This window comes from Urtica dioica, chromosome 1 (genome assembly GCF_054948205.1).
Source record: "Urtica dioica subsp. dioica isolate 48M chromosome 1, U.dioica_male_clone48M_v1_H2, whole genome shotgun sequence".
Taxonomy (NCBI): Eukaryota; Viridiplantae; Streptophyta; class Magnoliopsida; order Rosales; family Urticaceae; genus Urtica; species Urtica dioica.
The window spans coordinates 31,647,272-31,668,595 of NC_142756.1; the positions used below are offsets into that span (position 1 = coordinate 31,647,272).

The 21,324-nt window shown below is 49.4% G+C and overlaps 1 pseudogene; it reads right to left on the minus strand.

Annotated features, from left to right (window-relative positions):
* Positions 1-317: 317 nt before the first annotated feature.
* On the minus strand, positions 318-1,103 carry LOC149407891 (secreted RxLR effector protein 161 pseudogene; annotated as a pseudogene).
* Between the last annotated feature and the right edge of the window lie 20,221 nt (positions 1,104-21,324).

The window sequence follows — 21,324 nt, forward strand, 5'->3', positions numbered from 1 at the left end:
TGTAGAATGCTCCCACATAGTGATCAACCTTCACCCATGTGTTCCACATATATGACTTTAGATATAGTTTTCCAGGCGTATATCAGTCATCGACCATGTTTTAGCACACCGCCCGAACTTAGGTGCCCAGCACGTGACTCAGTTAGATACGAAGGCTATGGAATAATGAATGTTTAATAAATCTCATTAAATAAGAAATAACGCTTTCAATTCAAATAGATAATAAATGTTAAACTTTATTTTATTAATAATTTCAACGAGAATTTACATAAGTATCTTCTTGTGGGCAAGAATTCCTAACAATCTCCCACTTTGACCTAGAGAAGATATGGCATGTATCTAAGGCCCATTCCTTCCACGTGTTTCACGAACACATGTTCAGATAGTCCCTTTGTCATTGGATCCGCAATGTTGTCCAACATCGAGATCTTCACGACTGTCACGTCTCCTCTTCGAACTATTTCTCTTATAAGGTGGTATTTTCGCTCTATATGCTTTCCTCTCTTATGGCTGCGAGGTTCCTTCGAGTCTGCGATGGATCCAGTGTTATCACAGTGGAGTTGCACAGGCTCGTTCATGTTAGGAACTACCTCCAGTTCGGCTAAGAAATTCTTAAGCCAAACAGCCTCTTTGGCTGCCTCAGAAGCTGCAATATATTCAGCTTCCATAGTAGAGTCTGCGATACTAGATTGCTTAACGCTTCTCCAGACAATCGCTCCTCCATTGAGAGTGAACACTGATCCAGACGTTGACTTCAACATGTCACGGTCTGCCTGAAAATCAGAATCAGTGTATCCTTGTATCACCAAGTCATTACTTGTGTATACAAGCATCATGTCTCTAGTTCTCTTAAGATATTTTAGGATATGCTTAACAGCTACCCAATGTTCTTGACCAGGGTTTGACTGGTATCTACTAACAACTCCCACTGCATAGCATATGTCGGGTCTAGTACACAACATGGCATACATCAGACTCCCAACTGCTGAGGCATATGGAACTCGACTCATATCCTCCACTTCTTGCGGTGTCTTAGGAAACTGCTCTTTCGACAGGAACTTTCCTGAACGAATTGGCAACAACACCCCATGGGCATTTTGCATCGAGAAGCGAGAAAGTACCCTATCTATATAAGTACCTTGAGACAGAGCTAGTAGTTTGTTCTTCCTATCACGAATGATTTGGATTCCTAGAACAAAGGCAGCATTCCCCAAATCCTTCATTTGGAATTGCTTTGCCAGCCACTCCTTTATGTCAGACATTACTTTAATATCGCTTCCTATAAGGAGGATATCGTCTACATAAAGGACTAAGAAAACAACTACTTTCTTCGAGTACTTGTAAACACAAGGCTCAGAAAGGTTTTGTTCGAAACCATAGGTCTTGATCACCTCATCAAACCTTTGGTTCCAGGATCTAAACGCTTGCTTGAGTCCATAAATGGACTTCAATAATTTGCAAACCTTGTGCTCTTGACCCTTTTCTATGAATCCGTCTGGTTGAGCCATGTAGATTTCTTCTTCTAGATAGCCATTCAAAAATGTCGTCTTTACGTCCATTTGTCAAATCTCATAATCGTTAGGAGCGGCAGTGGCCAGAAGAATTCTGATGGATTTAAACATGGCTACATGAGAGAAGGTTTCGTCGTAGTCGATTCCTTCTCTTTGGGTAAAACCCTTAGCCACAAGTCTAGCCTTAAAGGTTTCGACTTGTCCATTAGCTCCTTTCTTCCTCTTATAGATCCACTTGCACCCAATCAGTCTAATTTGTTCGGGTGCGTCTACAAGAGTCCAGACTGAGTTCGAGTGCATAGACTGTATCTCTAGATTCATGGCTTCTAGCCATTTTTCCTTGTCCAAGTCGACCATGGCGTCATTAAATGACACGGGGTCGTCGTCGTTTGCATCCAAGGCAACGACATTTGCTTCAAAACCAAGATATCGGTCGGGCTCTCTAGAGACCCTACCACTACGACGAGGCAGTGTAGCACTTGGACCAACGTTTGTGTTTTCTTCTTCATCTCCCACTCTCACAACAATTGTAGGTGGAGATGGTTTCCCTTGGACGTCAGTCTTCGGGGTTGGTCTAAAAGTTTCCTCGAGTATAATTTTACTTCGAGGTTTATGACTTTTAACATAATCATCTTCAAGAAAAGTAGCATGAGTTGAAACGAATGTTTTCCTATCAATATGATCATAAAATATACCTCCTTTTGTCCCTTCTGGATAACCAACAAAGAAACAAACGTTTGTTCTTGGTTCCAGCTTGCTCGATTTCTTTTTCAAGACATGAGCGGGACAACCCCAAATACGGAAGTGACACAAACCTTCAGGTGCTCCATTCCATAGTACTTTGGGTGTTTCGGATACAGATTTTGAAGGAACTTGATTTAAGATATACATGGCAGTCTTCAATGCATAACCCCAGAAAGATGTTGAAAGTGAAGAGTAGCTAATCATGGATCTTACCATGTCTAATAAAGTTCTATTTCTCCTTTCAGCAACCCCATTTTATTGAGGGTTACCAGGAGCCGATAATTGCGACTCAATCCCATGCTCAAGCAAGTAATCGGTGAACTCAGTGTCTAAGAACTCGCCTCGCCGATCCGATCGAAAGGTCTTAATAGTCTTACCCAATTGGTTTTCAACACAAGCACGAAATTCTTTGAACTTACTAAAAGTTTCAGATTTTCGTTGCATTAGGTAAATGAAACCATATCTAGAATAGTCGTCAGTAAATGTGACGAAGTATTCATAACCGCCTCTCGCAGCTTCACTCATTGGTCCACATACGTCAGAGTGAACAAGTTGCAGAGGTTCGGTGGCTCTTAATCCTTTTCCAGCAAAAGATCGCTTGGTCATTTTTCCTTCAATACAAGATTCACAAATAGGCAGAGTTCCCACTTGAAGGTGTTTCAACGGCCCAAGCCTTGAAAGCCTCTCTAGCCTCTTTATATTTATATGACCAAGTCTTAAGTGCCATAAATAGGTTTGTTCATCACTAGACAGTTTAATTTTCTTATTAGATGTGGGTTTAGCTACTTTAAACATTTAAGCATTAAATGAACATTTATTTTCATGAGTTAACACATATAAACCATTATATAATAAGGCATCACATATTAATCTTCCATCTAAAGAAACACTCATAGTTTTCTCATTCACAGATAAAGAAAATTTTTGTTTAAGTAATTCAGAAACTAAAATTAGGTTTCTACAGAACCCAGGAATAAAATAAACTGAATCTAATATCAAATATTTATTTCCAAATCAGAGTCGAACTATTCCTAAAGCTTTAGCTGTGACGGACTCTGCGTTCCCCACTTTAAGATGTAGTTCGTCTCCTTTCAGTTCCTCCCACGAGTCAAACACATTTAAGGTTGTACAAACATGATTAGTTGTCCCCGAATCAATTATCCAGGACGAGAGAGAATCTCCGGCATATAATGCTTCTAATACATGTAAGTGAGTGAACGGTACATTACTTTCACACGACTCAGGGCTGATGTCATCATCATCAGGAATCACTATAAGTGATGGCCTTTCCATTACGAGAACATTCTCTAATGGTAAATCTTCTGGTGAAGGTGGACGAGGCTGTGGTGCCAAACTCGATTGCACCTGATGGTAAGCATACTCTGTCAAACCATCATGCCAAGAAAGAAGTTCGCTTTGAAACTTCGTCATCTTATAATCCGGGCCAAAACCACGAAAGTAAATGACAAAGTCGGCGTATTCCTCGGCGAGTGAATTCAGAATGATTTCAACCCGAGTTGCCTCATCAATCTTTGTGCCCCGAAAGGCGGCTAGATTCATCCAATCCGTCATGTTTCTCATATAGAGAACTACGCATTCACCAGACTTCATTTGATTATCCATAATATACTTCAAGAGATCATAATTTGAAGTCATGCTGAAATTAATAAAATACAAGTATATAAATTACTATTGAAAAGAAAAACATTCATCATATAAATTTAGGAAATAAAAAACATAATGCATAAGCATGGGGAAAAATACTAAAGATTTAAAAGACCCAGTTTTTTATATTCCAAGGTAATTCGACTAATAGTCACAGTCCGTTTCACTCTGGTGACGTAACGGAGTGCACCTAGTGAAAATGAGAACCATCTCAGATTAATGAACAATCACAGTACATGTACTTTCATAACTATGCTCACTAACTACCATTTTAATAGGAATCGTTGGCCACATGAGCAACCACCGGTTGGTTCATGCATGAGTCGACCCAACCTTTCAGTGAAAGAAATCTAACCCATACGCACTAGCGTAACTAGTACATGCAGAGATCAACCCTCCCACCTATCGTCAGAGACACAACCTTGGTATTGGAATCAGAAAAGCCCTTCCGAATGGAACTGACCACCATGTTTAGAAAACCGTCGGTCACGAGGGGATCTTTCATCCTCACGGTGTTGTGTCAATGTTGGAGGCCTAAGACTCAATATACTTTTAGTATTTTAATTTCCTAGCATTAACTTTAATCTAGGTGATACACTCGTGTTTACTAAATCATATTAAAAGCACGAGTGATTCTAAGCTACCCTTAAAAACAATAAGTTTCGATATAGCTTAGTGATTAGGAAAAATTGTGACATTCTAGTCTTGATTATCCTAATAGTATTCCTTCTTAAGTACCTCTCAGCTTAGCCTCTTATCGGCTTGGTGACAAAGCTCTCCGATCCGTTCAACTCATTCATTAATTAATATCCTAATCCAATTAGACAAATTTAATGAATGAAAGCCCATGACAACCATAAACATACGATACATGATCTAAGTTATAGCATACAAGCATGGCAAAGCAATTAAATAAACAAGCATAGCAAGCATGGTTTGATTCGTGTTGATCGTATCCTAATTGACTGTTATAAAGTAAATCAAGATGAGCCCAATCATATTGGCCCATGGATTCAATTGGGCCCATTCTTATGTCCCTTAGAAAAATAAATCAATATCAAATTATTTAATTTTTCTCATTTTTATCGAAAAAATTAATTAAGTAAGGGCCCATTCCAATGTCCCATTTAAAATAAATCGATATCATAATCATTTATTTTGTAATGTTTTAAATAAAAATCATTAGGGCTCAGCCCATACAATTAATTAAATAAAACATTTAAAAAACTTAATTTTTTAATGTGTGGGCCCGTGGGCCCACTAGGGTTTCCGGGCTGAGGCCCGAACGAATCCTCTAATCTTGACCTAGGTCAAGATTAGATTTGAGGCTGCACCAGACCGCCGCCGCCACGAGGACGCGGCCCTGCAAGAAGAGGATGGCCGAAACTTGTCACAAAATTTTGTAACAAGTTTTCTTGTGGCGTAGTCGTTGAGGCTTTCTTCGTCCGTCATGCTTCTTCGTTGTCTGTCCGTCTCATCTCTCGCCGATCGTCGTGATCATGAACGTCGCTCGTCGGATTACAACAACAATAATAATAATAGAAGATTTACAAAAAATCATATACCCTTTGAATTTCGGGTTTACAAAAAACTAGAAAAGCGAGAATCAAAAATTCTACGATCAATCACAAATCACAATTCACATAATCATATATTGAATTGCATGAACTTCATATCAAAATATAAATTCATTGAAACCATTTTAAATTTAATCACATGAACGAATCAATTAATTAAGTAAATCGACTAGCTCTGATACCACTTGTCGGGGATGATTCCCCCATATAACCATATTAATGCGGAAAAGTGATTAATTACGCTAATCATGAGCTAATTAATTCAATGATTATATGACAAGATCTAGATTTACATTAATTAAAAATTATACGAGAGCATATATGTCAAGCAACCGAAATAAGAGTAAACGAGTACTTACATTGACTTTCGGTTCACGAACTGAAAGCTTTCACAATCCGTCTTCGTCTTGAACGTACAAGCCTCCACACGATCAAATAAGGGACTCTACTTCAAGGACTCGATGTGATGACACCTTAGTCTTGCGAAACGTAATCTCCGAGACGAATAAGAAAGATGAGTGGGCACAGTCTTTATCTCACTAGATCATGAAACTAGGTGTTTCGAGATCTCTATCTTATTTTACTAAGAATGGAAACGAATTTCCGAGGGGAGGGAGAGGCAGATGCACGGCCAAGGAGAGGCTAGGATGCACGAAATTTTTCACCAAATAATTGCTTATTTTTGCCTTCTCATGAACCCCTATTTATAGTAGTAAAAGGAGATATTCATGGAATCTTCCAGAATATTTTATTTCCTTTTATTGTGTTCACACTAGTGGATTAAATCTAGGCCATTAGATCTCAACAAGTGAATCCTACTTTTTCTCTCATCCATCAGATCAATATCTATGGGATATTATTCTCTATTTAAATAGAGAATATTTTATTTAGTGAGAGAATAAAGGGGAATATATTATTTCCCTTTAAATATATTCTCATATATTCTCCTAAATACTTTCCTTTAAATAAGGAGAAAATATAGGACAATATCTTATATTATTCTCTCTCCTTTATTTAAACAACTAAAGAGAAAATATTGGTAAATATCAATATTGAAAAAAGTCGAATTTTAGGCACACGGCCAAGGGGGATTTGCGCAACTCGTATGCCGAAATTCTCAAATCCGATTTTCATATTTTGTGCAAGGGCCAATTGCTTAAAACCCAATTAATCATTTATTTACTTGGTCCAACAATAAGCAAATAATTAATAATTGTTTATTTACTTGATCAAACAATAAATATACAATTCTACATTAAATATTTATTTAATTCTGCGAATACCCGTTTTCCAGAATTAATGCTGTCAATCACAATTACAGCAAGTGAGATTAATAATGATAAACATTATTATACGAAAGTTCTTATCCGCCTTTATCAGAGCCGAATCGGGGACTATGGACCTAGTAATAGAAGCTTAACAAATCCGATGAAAAAGACGAAAGTTCACTATGTGGGAGCATTCTACACTTGTCGTACACTTACCACAAGTGTAGAATGCTCCCACATAGTGATCAACCTTCACCCATTTGTTCCACATATATGACTTTAGATATAGTTTTCAAGGCGTATATAAGTCATCGACCATGTTTTAGCACACCGCCCGAACTCAGGTGCCCAGCACGTGACTCAGTTAGATACGGAGGCTATGGAATAATGAATGTTCAATAAATCTCATTAAATAAGAAATAACGCTTTCAATTCAAATAGATAATAAATGTCAAACTTTATTTTATTAATAATTTCAACGAGAATTTACATAAGTATCTTCTTGTGGGCAAGAATTCCTAACAGTGATGTTGTCGGGGTTGTTCACGCCCTCAGAACGTACGGGTGGCTGACTACTCATCTTTTCTCAAGTCCAAGAAAGTTGAGTTTGCAGAAGAAAAGAAGAAGATGAACAGAAGGGATTTCGGGCTGAACAGGTTGGGAAGTCCCCTCCTTCTAGCGCCAAAATATTGTCGCACGAAAATGAACAACTATTGAATACCTCGGGCGGTTTGATCCAAGGCTGGACCAGGTGACCCGGGCCAAAAATGTGAACTCGAAAGTCTCGAGCTAGGTTTTCTTCGATCAACCCACCTCTCGGAAGAGGGAAGGGGTGAGGAGGAGGAGTGACCGTGCCTTGTGTGTTGGCTGCATACGTACCCGTGTGTCGGATCAGGTCAGAGCGTAGTTCAGGCGTATGTAACGAAGTTTGAGGCGTGGAACCTTGCTGGAGAAGCATGCTCGATGAAGGAGACGGGGCGCGGAGGAGTCCTCAGCGGCGTCTCAGAACTTCGGAGATCGCGTACGCGTCTTGTTCTCGCACGAAAATGAACAACTATTGAAAACCTCTGGCGGTTCGATCCAAGGTCGGACCAAGTGATCGCACCCGGGAAAAGAGTGTGAACTCGAAAGTCTCGAGCTAGGCTTTCTCCGATCAACCCACCTCTGAGAGGAGAAAAGGGGTGAGGAGGGGGAGTGACTGTGCCTTGTGTGTCGGCTGCCTACGTACCCGTGTGTGGGATCAGGTCAGAACGTAGTTCAGGCGTATGTAACGCAGTGTGAGGCGCAGAGCCTTGGTGGAGAAGCGTACTCGACGAAGGAGACGAGGCGCGGAGGAGTCCTCGGCGGTGTCTCGGAACTTCGGAGATCGCGTGCGCGTCTGACATGTTAGACGCGCAGGGGGACTCTAGTCGAGAACCCTAGGGGCGTGCTTGAGCACCGGGGGGCGTTCGGTCAGAGGGAGCAACGTCCGGGAAGTCCCCGTGAGTGCTTCGGAACCTTTGAGAACGAGAAATCGAGGAGAATCCGCTTCAGGCCAAGGATGGCATCTAGAGAAGCAGAGAGAAGTCTCAAGTTCCTTGAGAATGAATGGGATTTATTTCCCCTCAATGAGAGGGGTATTTATAGGTGTTTGAGGGCCTTAGAAGGTTTCTTTTTCGTCCATGTGGGACTAGGGGCGCGCGCGCCGTCAAGTGGAGGCGCACGGCGTGCGCGGCGCACAAAGCGCGGCACAAAACGCGCGGCGCGCGGCGCAGGGGACGCGGTGCGCGGGTCATCAGGCACGGCGCGGGATGAGCGGCGAACGGGCGGGCGGCGCGGGATGCGTGGCGCAGGGGGTGCGCGGTGCGGGCTTGTCTTGGCGCGGCGCGCGGCCTGTCTGGCGCGGCGCGCGGCTTGCTGTGCGCTGCTGGCCGGCGCGGCTACGCGCACGGTGCATGGCCCGTCTCGTCGGACTCTTGCGGGCCTTAGTGGTGTTCGGATACCACGCTTGTCATGCAAAATATGAAGGTTTCTACTTGACGATAGTGACTCTATTCAAGGAGGACGACTCGAGGCTCAACTCGAGGAGGACGACTCGAGGCTTGACTCCAGGAGGACGACTCAAGACTCGACTCGAGGAGGACGACTCGAGGCTCGACTTGAGGAGGACAACTCGAGGCTCGACTCTAGGAGGACGACTCAAGGCTCGACTCAATGAGGACGACTCGAGGCTCGACTCGAGGAGCGCGAGCGTATGGCACGGGGACTTGCAAGTCGACTCATGACAGAAGGCTTGCCATTCTTCAGGACCTCCGGCCTGACCATCGGCCCTTTGAGCGGCGTGTCTTCTCGGTGTTCCGGATTTTCCGAAAACGACCGACAACATTAGCCCCCTAAGTTTATCGCTTGGGAGGCCCCGGGCGGTGAATTTATTTGCCAGGGCTTCGCCGTCGCGAAGCTTTTGTGATAATAGAGAAAATTCTTGCAATTGCAAGTGCTCTCTCTCGCTTTTCCGTCTCTCTCAACACGATCGTGTAATCAACACGTGGAGGAGGGTCCAAGCAGATACGAGGCGTAGCTCAATGTGGGCGAGGTGGACACGATTACATCCATCGCTCTAGCCCCGGAGCAACGGGGACATGCGCAGGAATGTAGGGCACGCACTTGTGCAGAGGCGTATCGGCGTGTCGCGGCTTGTTGATCTTTTGGCGAAGTCACGTCCAAGCCTTTCTTCGATGGCGTTTTGTTTGATGATATCTTCGACCCGGAGTCCATGCAACTCGACGGTGATTAGCATGGCAATTATTTTCTAATTGCGACATGTTAGGGGAAGATCATGGCATCCGTCTCGGCCAGCTTGGAAGGCGACTGCACTTTTGCGTTTTGCAAAGGCGTGCTCATTCCGAGGTCTCGAAGACAGAGGTTGATGCTGCGGGCTGATGCTTCGAGAAGATGGAGTGGCACCTGGTGAAAGGCTCTGCCGCACCGGAGGGCTTCGACTGCTCAGGAATCAACGCTAAAAGTTTGACCACGCATCAAGCATAACTCGGTCTCACGGGGCATTCGCCATTCCCGCCCTGGTGACGCTTCTTCGTCTGCGTTCGGAAGATCGGCCCTTATTCCCGAGACGTGAGCGCGGGTCTCTACTTTTGCTGACCTGTTCTTCAGGTCGCTCTAGGTGTTTGCTCGAGGAGCGGAACTCGACTCAAGGATGATGACTCGACTCAAGGAGCAAGGCTCGACTCGAGGAGAGTGACTCGACTCGAGGAGCGAGGCTTGACTCGAGGAGCATGACTTGACTCGACTTGAGGAGCGAAGCTCGACTCGAGGAGAATGACTCGACTGGAGGAGCAAGGCTCGACTCGAAGAGTAAGGCTCGACTCTAGGAGGATGAATCGACTTGAGGAGCAAGGCTCGACTCGAGGGGAATGACTTGACTCGAGGAGCAGGGCTCGACTTCGAGAAGAATGACTCGACGCAAGGAGCAAAGCTCGACTCGAGGAGAATGACTCGACTCGAGGAGCAAAGCTCGACTTGAGGAGAATGACTCGACTCAAGGAGCGAAGCTCGACTCGAGGAGAATGACTCGACTCGAGGAGCGAAGCTCGACTTGAGGAGAATGACTCGACTCGAGGAGCGAGCCTCGACTTCGAGGAGACAGACTCGACTCAAGGAGCGAAGCTCGACTCGAGGAGCGAGGCTCGACTTGAGGAAAATGACCCGACTCGAGGAGCGAGGCTCGACTCGAGGAGAATCACTCGACTCGAGGAGCAAGGCTTGACTCGAGAAGAATGACTCGACTCTGGGGGCGAAGCTCGACTTGAGGAGAATAATTTGACTCGGGGAGCAAGGCTTGATTCAAGGACAGTGATTTGACTCGAGGAGCGAAGCTCGACTTGAGGAGAATGACTCGACTCGAGGAGCGAGGCTCGACTTCGAGGAGAATGACTCGACTCAAGGAGCAAAGCTCGACTCGTGGAGAATGACTCGACTCGAGGAGCAAAGCTCGACTTGAGGAGAATGACTCGACTCAAGGAGCGAAGCTCGACTCGAGGAGAATGACTCGACTCGAGGAGCGAAGCTCGACTTGAGGAGAATGACTCGACTCGAAGAGCGAGGCTCGAATTCGAGGAGAATGACTCGACTCAAGGAGCGAAGCTCGACTCGAGGAGAATGACTCGACTCGAGGAGCGAGGCTCGACTTCGAGGAGAGTGACTCGACTCAAGGAGCGAAGCTGGACTCGAGGAGAATGACTCGACTCGAGGAGCTAAGCTCGACTTGAGTAGAATGACTCGACTCAAGGAGCGAAGCTTGACTCGAGGAGAATGACTCGACTCGAGGAGCAAAGCTCAACTTGAGGAGAATGACTCGACTCGAGGAGCGGGGCTCGACTCGAGGAGAATGACTCGACTCGTGGAGCGAGGCTCGACTTCGAGGAGAATGACTCGACTTAAGGAGCTAAGCTCGACTCGAGGAGAATGACTCGACTCGAGGAGCAAAGCTCGACTTGAGGAGAATGACTCGACTCAAGGAGCGAAGCTCGACTCGACGAGAATGACTCGACTCGAAGAGCAAAGCTCGACTCGAGGAGAATGACTCGACTCGAGGTGCAGGGCTCGACTCGAGGAGAATGATTTGACTCGAGGATCTAAGCTCGACTCGAGGAGGATGACCCATCTCGAGGAGCAAGGCTTGACTCGAGGAGAGTGACTCGACCCGAGGAGCTAGGCTCGACCCGAGGAGAATGATTCGACTCGAGGAGCAAGGCTTGGCTCGAGAAGACTTTACATGACGTCACTCGTCGCCTGGGACTCTTCTAGGAGGAGCATGCTCGAGCGAAGTCTCAGCTAGCTCAGGCCGAGCGAAGTTCTTGCTCTGAGGCGGAGTTCACGAGTCTTTGCGAGCAGCATCAATTTGCTCGCGTGGAATGGGGAGTCTCCAAAGGCGAGTGTAATCATGCTCAGTTGGCGGTGGCGAAGATGGCAGGACCTACTGTTATCGGCCCGTCTCGGACCGACGAGGACAAGGGTGCCACTTCGACCCGCACCGGCAGTCCGACCAAGGGCGACCTCGCCTAGCCACGCACCAAACGTGGACCTTAGAGAGCGCTTGACGGCGCAGAGAAACTCCCGAGGGGAGGATCTCCGCCAAAGGCTCAACTCTCGAAGGGACGCGCTCCCCGCCGCGACTCTCGGCCGGCCTCAGGCCAACGTCGTGGACCAAGAGTCCAATGAGCGCCAACCGGCGACTCCTGTGGCCTCGACGGTCAGCCCTGCTAACGGGCTTGACATGGTCACAATGATTCAGAGCCTCCAAAACCAAATCATCGAGATGAGGGAATCAGGGAGGCAAAGGCCTTACGGGGGGATCGAGGAGTCATACTCTCCCTTCGCCGCTCAAATCCTCGTGCAGCCTTGCGTGGGGAACTTCAAGTTGCCGTCCATCCCTCCCTATGATGGACGGACTGACCCGAACTTCCATATCCAACATTACGAGACATGGATGACAATGCAAGGGTAGCCGGACGCGACCCTATGCCAAGCCTTCAGCCTGACCCTCACAGGGTCGGGCTTTGAGTGGTTACGGAGTTTGAGACCTGGGAGCATCCCGTCCTTCCGGGCCTTGAGAGAGGCTTTCCTTGCCCGCTTCGCCACGCTCGTGGCACAAAAGAAGTCGAAGACCCACCTCCTCTCCATTCAGCAAGGGAGAGACGAAACATTGAGACAATACCTCCCTCGCTTCACCGAGGAGTCTCACAAGGTCGAGGGGTTCGACGACAAGGATGCCATCACGGCAATCACCAAGGGAGTTCGAACGAGCGACTTCCTCAAATCTATCGTCAGAAAAGTCCCGCGAGACATGGCGGAGCTAATGTCGAGGGCCCGCACGTATATGGGAATCGAGGACTATCTCGATGGCCGCGACGGCCGGAAGTCAGGGGGACAAGGTAGTCGCCGCCGCGACGACCAAGACGAAGATCGTCCCGACCCTCGAAGGAAGAGGAACAAGGGAGGCCAGACCCCTAACGGTCGCTCCCTCCCCGGGCCGAGATTGTCACACGTCGATAGCTTCCGAGCGTTATCGACGTTCACCCCTCTAAACACCCCTCAAGAGCGGATCCTAGCTCTGCACCGCGACAAGCTAGGAAGTCCGACTCCTCTCAGAAAGGATCCCGCGAAGAGGGATCGAAACAAGTTCTTTGAGTACCACCAAGATCACGGGCATCTGACGTCCGAATGTTATCAACTCAGACGTCAGATCGAGGCCCTGATTCAAGATGGGAAATTAAAAGAGTATGTCCTGAGAACGGTCGGGGCGGCCGCGGCGCACGGAGAGCGCCCACGGCAAGAAAGGAAGGGTCCGGCGACGGTGACCGTCGCGGACCAAGTGGCGAACCAAAGACCGGAGAGCTCACTACTGCACGTCGTGGGCTCAATCATGGGCGGCCCAGAGTTCGGGGACTCGAGCACGCAAAGGAATAAGTACGTGCGAGAAGTCTCCCAGGGGAAGGTAGCACACTACATCAACCTTACATGCGAGGCTCCTCCCCCGGCCCCGTTCGAATCCATGTTCTTCACCGGCCAAGAGGCGACACGAGTTCTCCACCCGCACAATGACGCGATAGTCGTCTCGGTCCCGGTCGCCAATAATCTCGTCCGAAGAATCCTGATTGACAACGGAAGCTCGGCCGACATCATCTTCAAATCAGCGTTGGACAGGATGAAGCTGACCGGACTGAGACCGACCCCAATCTTGACCCCACTCTTTGGCTTCTCCGGGGAGAGGGTCATGACGGAGTGCCTATCGACCTCCCGGTCAACTTCGGGATGCCAGGGGGGCTCGAGGTCACTCGCGTCGTATCATTCCTGGTCGTGGACCAACCCTCGGCGTACAACATCATCATCGGTCGCCCGACTCTCAATCGGTTGAAGGCCATTACGTCCACCTACCACTTGATGATGAAGTTCCCGACTGACAAGGGGATTGCCATAATGTTGGGAGACCAGTCGATGGCAAGGATGTGCTACATCCAAGGCGTGGACAGGAAAGGCAAGGGAAAGATGGTGAGCACCATCTTCCTACTCGAAGACAAGGTCGAACCTCGGCTACCCACAGAAGCCCACTCCCGTCTTCTCTATGCCTAATTTATGTCATTTTATTTCCGATTTTAAGACAATTTCGAATTTCAATAAGGCCAATGGCCTGGGAATGTAATTTTTGACTATTTCGATATGGCAATTAGATTACATTTCGCCTCGAAGCCTTTATCTTGTTGCATTATAATTTCTAGTCTCCTCTGCGAGTACACAAGAAACTCGGGGGGCTAACGGGAAATAATACTCATCAAAACAACTCAAAAACAAAAAACAAAAACAAAAGTATAACAAAGTCTCAAGGGGCCGATGGTTAGGCCGGAGGTCCCAGAAAGAGACGGTCTACATTTCTCCTCGAGTTGAGTTCACTCCTCGAGTCGAGTACCGAGTCCACAAGTCGACTAGCTACTCCTCGTGCCGACTCTGCGTTTGTTCTCGAGTTGAGTTCACTCCTCGAGTCGAGTACCGAGTTCACGAGTCGACTGGCTACTCCTCGTGCCGACTCTACGTTTCTCCTCGAGTTGAGTTCACTCCTCGAGTCGAGTATCGAGTCCACAGGCCGACTGATCAGTCTCCATGCCAGCTCTAAACCTTACTGACCCTCGAGTCGACCTTACGCGTAACTCCTCGAGTCGAATCTATTCCTCAAGTTGAGTCCCAAAACCCACGGATCAACTTGAAAGTCCTCGTGTCCAAAATCTCCAACTTCCTGAGTCACCAGTCGACGATAGACTCACAAGATTCGATGATAAATCTAAATGCTCTCACACAAGCAACAACAATCGCCCCTAAACGGTAAACCAAAATTCACTCCACGACGCTCTCGTGAAAGAAAGAATGGGCCAATTGAGTGTCTAAGCGTGACGCGCGCGCCATGGCGTCGCAGTCACAAGGGCACAAGACGCGACCCAAGAGACTCAACCCGAAAACGCGACCAGTGCACTAAGGTGCCACACTCGCTGGGGGATCAAGTCTACACCTAACCCCGCCTATCGCACGACATGCGAACCCAAGGGTGCCATGCTCGTGAGATGGAACCGCCACACAAATGTGGCATCGCGCTCGCCGCCCAACTCGTTTGCCGAAAGGCAGCGAGTCGCAAATAGGTTTCAAAGGCTTGCGTCCGCCGGACGTATCTGGTCTAGCCAGCGTCCACGGGAAACCCCGCCACACAAATATGGCATCGCGCTCGCCGCCCAACTCGTGAGCCTTTCGGCAGCGAGTCGCAAATGGGTTTCAAAGGCTTGCGTCCGCCGGACGTATCTGGTCTAGCCAGCGTCCGCGGAAAACCCGGTCACACAAACGTGACACCGAGGCCCCCCGAGGCCCGAGCCGTGCTAATCGATCACGCCTTCATTGGTAGGTCGAGAAAATAAGCCATGCATAGTAAAGCCGTGCAAATCGATCACGCCTTCATTGGTAGGTCGAGAAAATAAGCCACATGCAATAAAGTCGTGCTAATCGATCACGCCTTCATTGGTAGGTCGAGAAAATAAGCCACGCACAAAAAAGTCGTGCAAATCGATCACGCCTTCACTGGTAGGTCGAGAAAATAAGTCACGCGCAATAAAGTCGCGCTAATCGATCACGCCTTCATTGGTAGGTCGAGAAAATAAGCCACGCACAATAAAGCCGTGCAAATCGATCACGCCTTCATTGGTAGGTCGAGAAAATAAGCCATGCATAGTAAAGCCGTGCAAATCGATCACACCTTCATTGGTAGGTCGAGAAAATAAGCCACGCACGATCGACCTGGAACAAAAGCCATCCCTCGCGACGCACAAAAGCCATCCCTCGCGACGCACAAAGGCCGTCCCTCACGACGCACAAAGGCCATCCCTCGCGACGTACAAAGGCCGTCCCTCGCGACGCAGAAAGGCCGTCCCTCGCGACGCACAAAGGCCGTCCCTCGTGACGCACAAAAGCCGTCCCTCGCGACGCACAAAGGCCATCCCTCGTGACACACAAAAGCCGTCCTTCGCGATGCACAAAGGCCGTCCCTCGTGACGCGCAGAGGCTTTCCCTCACGATGCATTAAAAGCCCTTTTTGCGGCACGCTCGCAAACCCGAGAGAGTTCATCCCGCGTCCACACGCAGGCGTAAGCATTGAGTTTCCACTCGACCTACGCTCGACCGAAAACTGGGGGGGCTAATGTTATCGACCCGTCTCAGACCGACGAGGACAAAGGTGCCACTTCGACCCGCACGACCGGCGCGAGGCCTCGGACGGCGAAACCTTGCCTCAGCCACTGGCCGGCCCAACCAACCCATGGCCGGCCCGAGGCCCAGCCAGCCCATGGCCGGCCCAAGGCTCAGCCGGCCAATGGCCGGCCCAAGGCTCAGATTCAGCCGGCCATGGCCGACCCAAGGGTCAGCCGGCCATGGCCGACCCAAGGGTCAGCCGGCCAATGGCCGACAGAAGGTCTAACTCCTTCACTCGGCCAATGGCCGAGTGAAATCCTCAGCCGGCCAGGCTGTTCACTCGGCCAATGGCCGAGTGAACCCTCCAGCAGTTCACTCGGCCAATGGCCGAGTGAACCTTTCAGCCGGCCATGCAGTTCACTGGGCCAATGGCCGAGTGAACCTCCCAGCAGTTCACTCGGCCAATGGCCGAGTGAACCTTTCAGCCGACCATATAGTTCACTCGGCCATTGGCCGAGTGAACCTTCCAGCAGTTCACTCGGCCAATGGACGAGTGAACCTCAGCCGGCCCAAGCTTTTCACTCGGCCAATGGCCGAGTGAACCTCACCACCATGTTCACTCGGCCATTGGCCGACCCAACCATTGAGGGGGTCAATGGCCGACTCAAGCATGCTCACTCGGCCATTGGGTCTTCAAACCACCTCTTAGTCGCCTATAAATACAGGGGCCGCTCCCCTAGTCCAGGTAATCCATTTTTGAGTCCCGAAACGCTGTCGAATTCATAATTCACTCATTTCACTCATCTTTGGCTTCTCACAGCCTCTAAAACCTCTATACTCCACCTCAATCCCAATAATGTTGAGCGTCGGAGAGGTAAACAGAGGCACCCCCTCTGGTTTCCCTTCTTAGCTCACGGTTCTCTCATCTTTTCAGGTATGTCGACGAGCTCGAACACCATTGACAGCTAAGGGAAGACTTGGGATACCAAGTCCGACACGCTCGAGTCAAGGGGAGACCACTTGGTCTGGCCTTGGGTCTAACCGCCTGTGACTCCTAAATCGTTGTCCAAAAAACGGCGACAACACCTACGCCTTGTATGGCGGTTCAGGTGTGTCTTGTGGCGGCTGCAAGTGCGTTGCGATTGGTCATCGTACGCAATGCCTTGTGGCGACTCAGAGCGCGTCGTGAGAGACGGTTATGTGCGTCGTTTAGCCGTCTAGGCAAGTCGCGAGGGATGGCCTAGATATGCCACGTAGGCTTCTTAGGTGAGTCTTGAAGGACGACGTGGTTGCGCCATGTAGGCGTCTTACGTGCGCCACGTAGGCATCTTAGGTGCGCTATGTAGGTGTCTTAAGTGCGTCGCGAGGGACGACCTGGTCGCGCCATGTAGGCGTCTTACGTGCGCCATGTAGGCGTCTTTGCTGCGTCGTGAGGGACGGCTTTGGTGCGCCATGTAGGCATCTTAGGTGTGCCATGTAGGCGTCTTTGGTGCGCCATGTAGGCGTCTTAGGTGCGCCATGTAGGTGTCTTACGTGCGCCATGTAGGCGTCTTTGGTGCGTCGCGAGGGACGGCTTGGTTATGCCATGTAGGCGTCTTAGGTGTGCCATGTAGGCATCTTAGGTACGTCGCGAGGGACGGCTTTGGTGCGCCATGTAGGCATCTTAGGTGCGCCATGTAGGCATCTTGGGTGCGCCATGTAGGCGTCTTAGGTGCGCCATGTAGGCGTCTTGGTTACGCCATGTAGGCGTCTTACGTGCGCCATGTAGGCGTCTTTGGTGCGTCGCGAGGGACGGCTTGGTTGCGCCATGTAGGCGTCTTAGGTGTGCCAAGTAGGCGTCTTAGGTGCGTCGCGAGGGACGACTTTAGCCTGCATCTTTGGGATGTCTTATGACGCGCCGCGGAAGCTACATAGCCTGCATCTCTGGGATGTCTTATGGCGCGCCGCGGAGGCGTCTTAGCCTGCATCTCTGGGATGTCTTATGGCGCGCCGCGGAGGCGTCTTCAGCCTGCATCTCTGGGATTTCTTATGGCGCGCCGCGGAGGCATCTTCAGCCTGCATCTCTGGGATGTCTTATGGCGCGCCGCGGAGGTGTCTTTAGCCTGCCTCTCATGGATGTCTTATGGCGCGCCGTGGAGGCGTCTTCAGCCTGCATCTCCGGGATGTCTTACGGTATGTCGTGGAGGCGTCTTCAGCCTGCATCTCTGGGATGTCTTATGGTGCGCCGCGGAGGCGTCTTCAGCCTGCATCTCATGGATGTCTTATGGCGCGCCGCGGAGACGTCTTCAGCCTGCATCTCTAGGATGTCTTATGGCGCGCCGCGGAGGCGTCTTCAGCCTGTATCTCTGGGATGTCTTATGGCGCGCCGCAGAGGCGTCTTAAGCCTGCATCTCTGGGATGTCTTATGGCGCGCCGCGAAGGCGTCTTAGTTGAACGCTCGTTCCCGTTTATGTTCAGGTGTTTTGTTTTGGTGGAGCGTACTTTCTTTGGGTGGAGCGTACTTTATTGAGGATTTTGAGTGTATTTACCGTTGCTTATGTCACTAGCCCCCCGAGTTTTTGGGTTTATAAACGTTATCGAAAACTTTGATAAAGCGGATTTTGAAAGAAAAACCTCAAACTTTATTAATATTGCAGCAATATGAAATCCTAAAACATTGGCTCGTAGGCCCTATTGAATGTTGGAAAGCAAGGAAATAAAATGGGGGGAGCGCTGGCTAATGGTAGTACTTTCTCAAGTGTTCCGCATTCCACAGGCGACGGATCGGTGTCTCGTCCGTGTAGTATGTCCCGTCATGTATGACTTGGCAGACTTTGTGGGGTCCCTCCCTGTTTGGGATAAGGACGTCGGCACTTTGCACTTGGGTGTCATGCAGATGTCTTTGTGGATTTCGCAGAGGACCTTGGTCGACTCGACGCTATCTCTAAGCTGGGAGATCATGTTAACCGTCTTGCTAGTGGTTTTTCCATCGATTCCTTGGATGTAGCATATTCTGGCTTGGGATTGATCTCCAGCCATGATGCCGATTCCATCCTTGGTAGGGAACTTCACCAGTAGGTGGTACGTAGAAGTAATAGCCCTTAGTCGGTTCAGCGTGGGTCGCCCAATGATGACATTATATGGCGACTCCTGATCGACCTCAAGGAATGGGACCATGTGAACAACTTTAATACCTCCGGGAGTTCCGAACGTGACCGACAAATCGATGATGCCTTCGGTCATGACTATCTCCCTAGTGAACCCGAATAGAGGCGTTTGGGTCGGAGTTGGGCGTAGCCCCCCGAGCTTCATGCGCTCTAAGGTGGACTTGAAAATTATGTCGGCCGCACTGCCATTGTCGATGAGAACTCTTTTCACCAAGTTATTGGCCACTTGGGCTTTGAGCACTATCGCGTCATTGTGCGGATGCACAACTCGCTTGGCCTCTTCGTTGGTGAAGTACATCGTCTTGTGAGGTACGGACAGAGGTTCCTCGTAGGTGAGGTTGACGTGCATAGCAGCGTCTTCTTGAGCTACGACCCTTAGGAATTTCTTCCGTTGTCGGGCTGAATCTCCATCTTGTGAGCCACCCAGTATGGTGGTTACAACGTGGAGCTGTAGATTAGCATTGGCAGTAGCCGCGGTTCGGTCGGCAGAAGCGGCTGTTCCACCTCCCTTTCCAGACTGTTGTCTGTTCGTGATGGGGCCCGCAGCGCTAATCATGCGTAATACGAACTCTTTTAACTCACCCCGTTGGATCAATGCCTCGATCTGCCTTTTAAGACTATAGCATTCGGAGGTCAAGTGACCGTATTCTTGATGGAACTCGCAATATTTAGATCGATCACGAGTCGCGGGATCTTTGCTCATTGGAGCCGGGGAGTGAATTTGTCACGTGCCAAAGCTAGGATTTGCTCCGGCGTCGTGTTCAATGGCGTGAACGACGAGTAGCCCTTAAAGTTTTCCGCAAGTCGCGGCTTTTGGGGCATCGGAGGTCGACTAATAGACGTTTGACCTCCTCTGTTTCGTCTTTTACGGGAGTTGCCTTGCTCGTCGCTAGGCTCGTCTCGGCGGTGAGGGCTTTGATTATTGCCCTTGCGGACATCGAGGTAATCTTCGACTCCCATGAAGGTCTTGGCTCGAGTCATTAACTCGGCCATGGTAGAAGGGACACGGCCGACGATGGACTTAAGGAAGTCACTTGTGCGCAAGCCTTCGATGATGGCAGTGATTGCGTCTTTGTCGTCAAAGCGGTCGACCTTATTCGATTCTTCAGTGAATCGGGCGAGGTATCGTCTAAGAGACTCGCCATTCTCTTGCCTGATTGACCACAGGTACATCTTGGTCTTCTTTTGGACCATAGATGTAGCAAACCGTGCTAGGAACATGTCCTTCAGGTCTTTGAACGAGTGGATGCTTCCTGGTCTTAAGTTCTTGAACCACTCGAAGCCGGGCCTGGCGAGGGTAAGACTAAAAGCTTGGCACATAGCACCAGGAGAGACACCCTGCATCGGCATCCAGGTTTCATAGTGCTGGATATGGTAAGCAGGATCTCCTTTTCCATCATAGGGAGCGAGGTTCGGGAGTTTGAAATTTCCCGTGCATACCTCGGCCAATATCTGAGCCGTTAAAGGCGATGGATTCTGTTGTCGCACGAAAATGAACAACTATTTAAAACCTTGGGCGGTTCGATCCAAGGTCGGACCAAGTGATCGCACCCGGGCCAAGAGTGTGAACTCGATAGTCTCGAGCTAGGGTTTTCTCTGATCAACCCGCCTCTCGGGAGAGGTAGGGGGTGAGGAGGAGGAGTGACCGTGCCTTGGGTGTCGGCTGCCTACGTACCCGTGCGTGGGATCAGGTCAGAACGTAGTTCAAGCGTGAAAGACGCAGTATGAGGCGCGGAGCCTTGGTGGAGAGGCGTGCTCGACGAAGGAGACGGGGCGCGAGGAGTCCTCGGCAGCGTCTCAGAACTTCGGAGATCGCGTACGCGATCTAGCGCGTTAGACGCGCGAAGGGAACTCTAGTCGAGAACCCTAGGGGCGTGCTTGAGCACCGGAGAACGTTCGGTCAAAGGGAGCGACGTCCTGGAAGTCCCCGTGAGTGCTTCGGAACCTTTGAGAACGGGGGAGAGAGAAGAGAGTCTGCTTCAGGCCAAATATGGCATCCAGAGAAGCAGAGAAGCAGATGAAGAGAATTATTTGGATTTTATGGGATGGCTTTCCCCTCAATGGGAGGGGGTTTATATAGGTGTTTGGGGGCCTTAGAAGGTCCCTTTTTCGTCCATGTGGGACTAGGAACGCGCGTGCCATCAAGTGGAGGCGCATGGCGCACGCGGCGCACAACGCGCGGCGCGCGGCGCAGGGG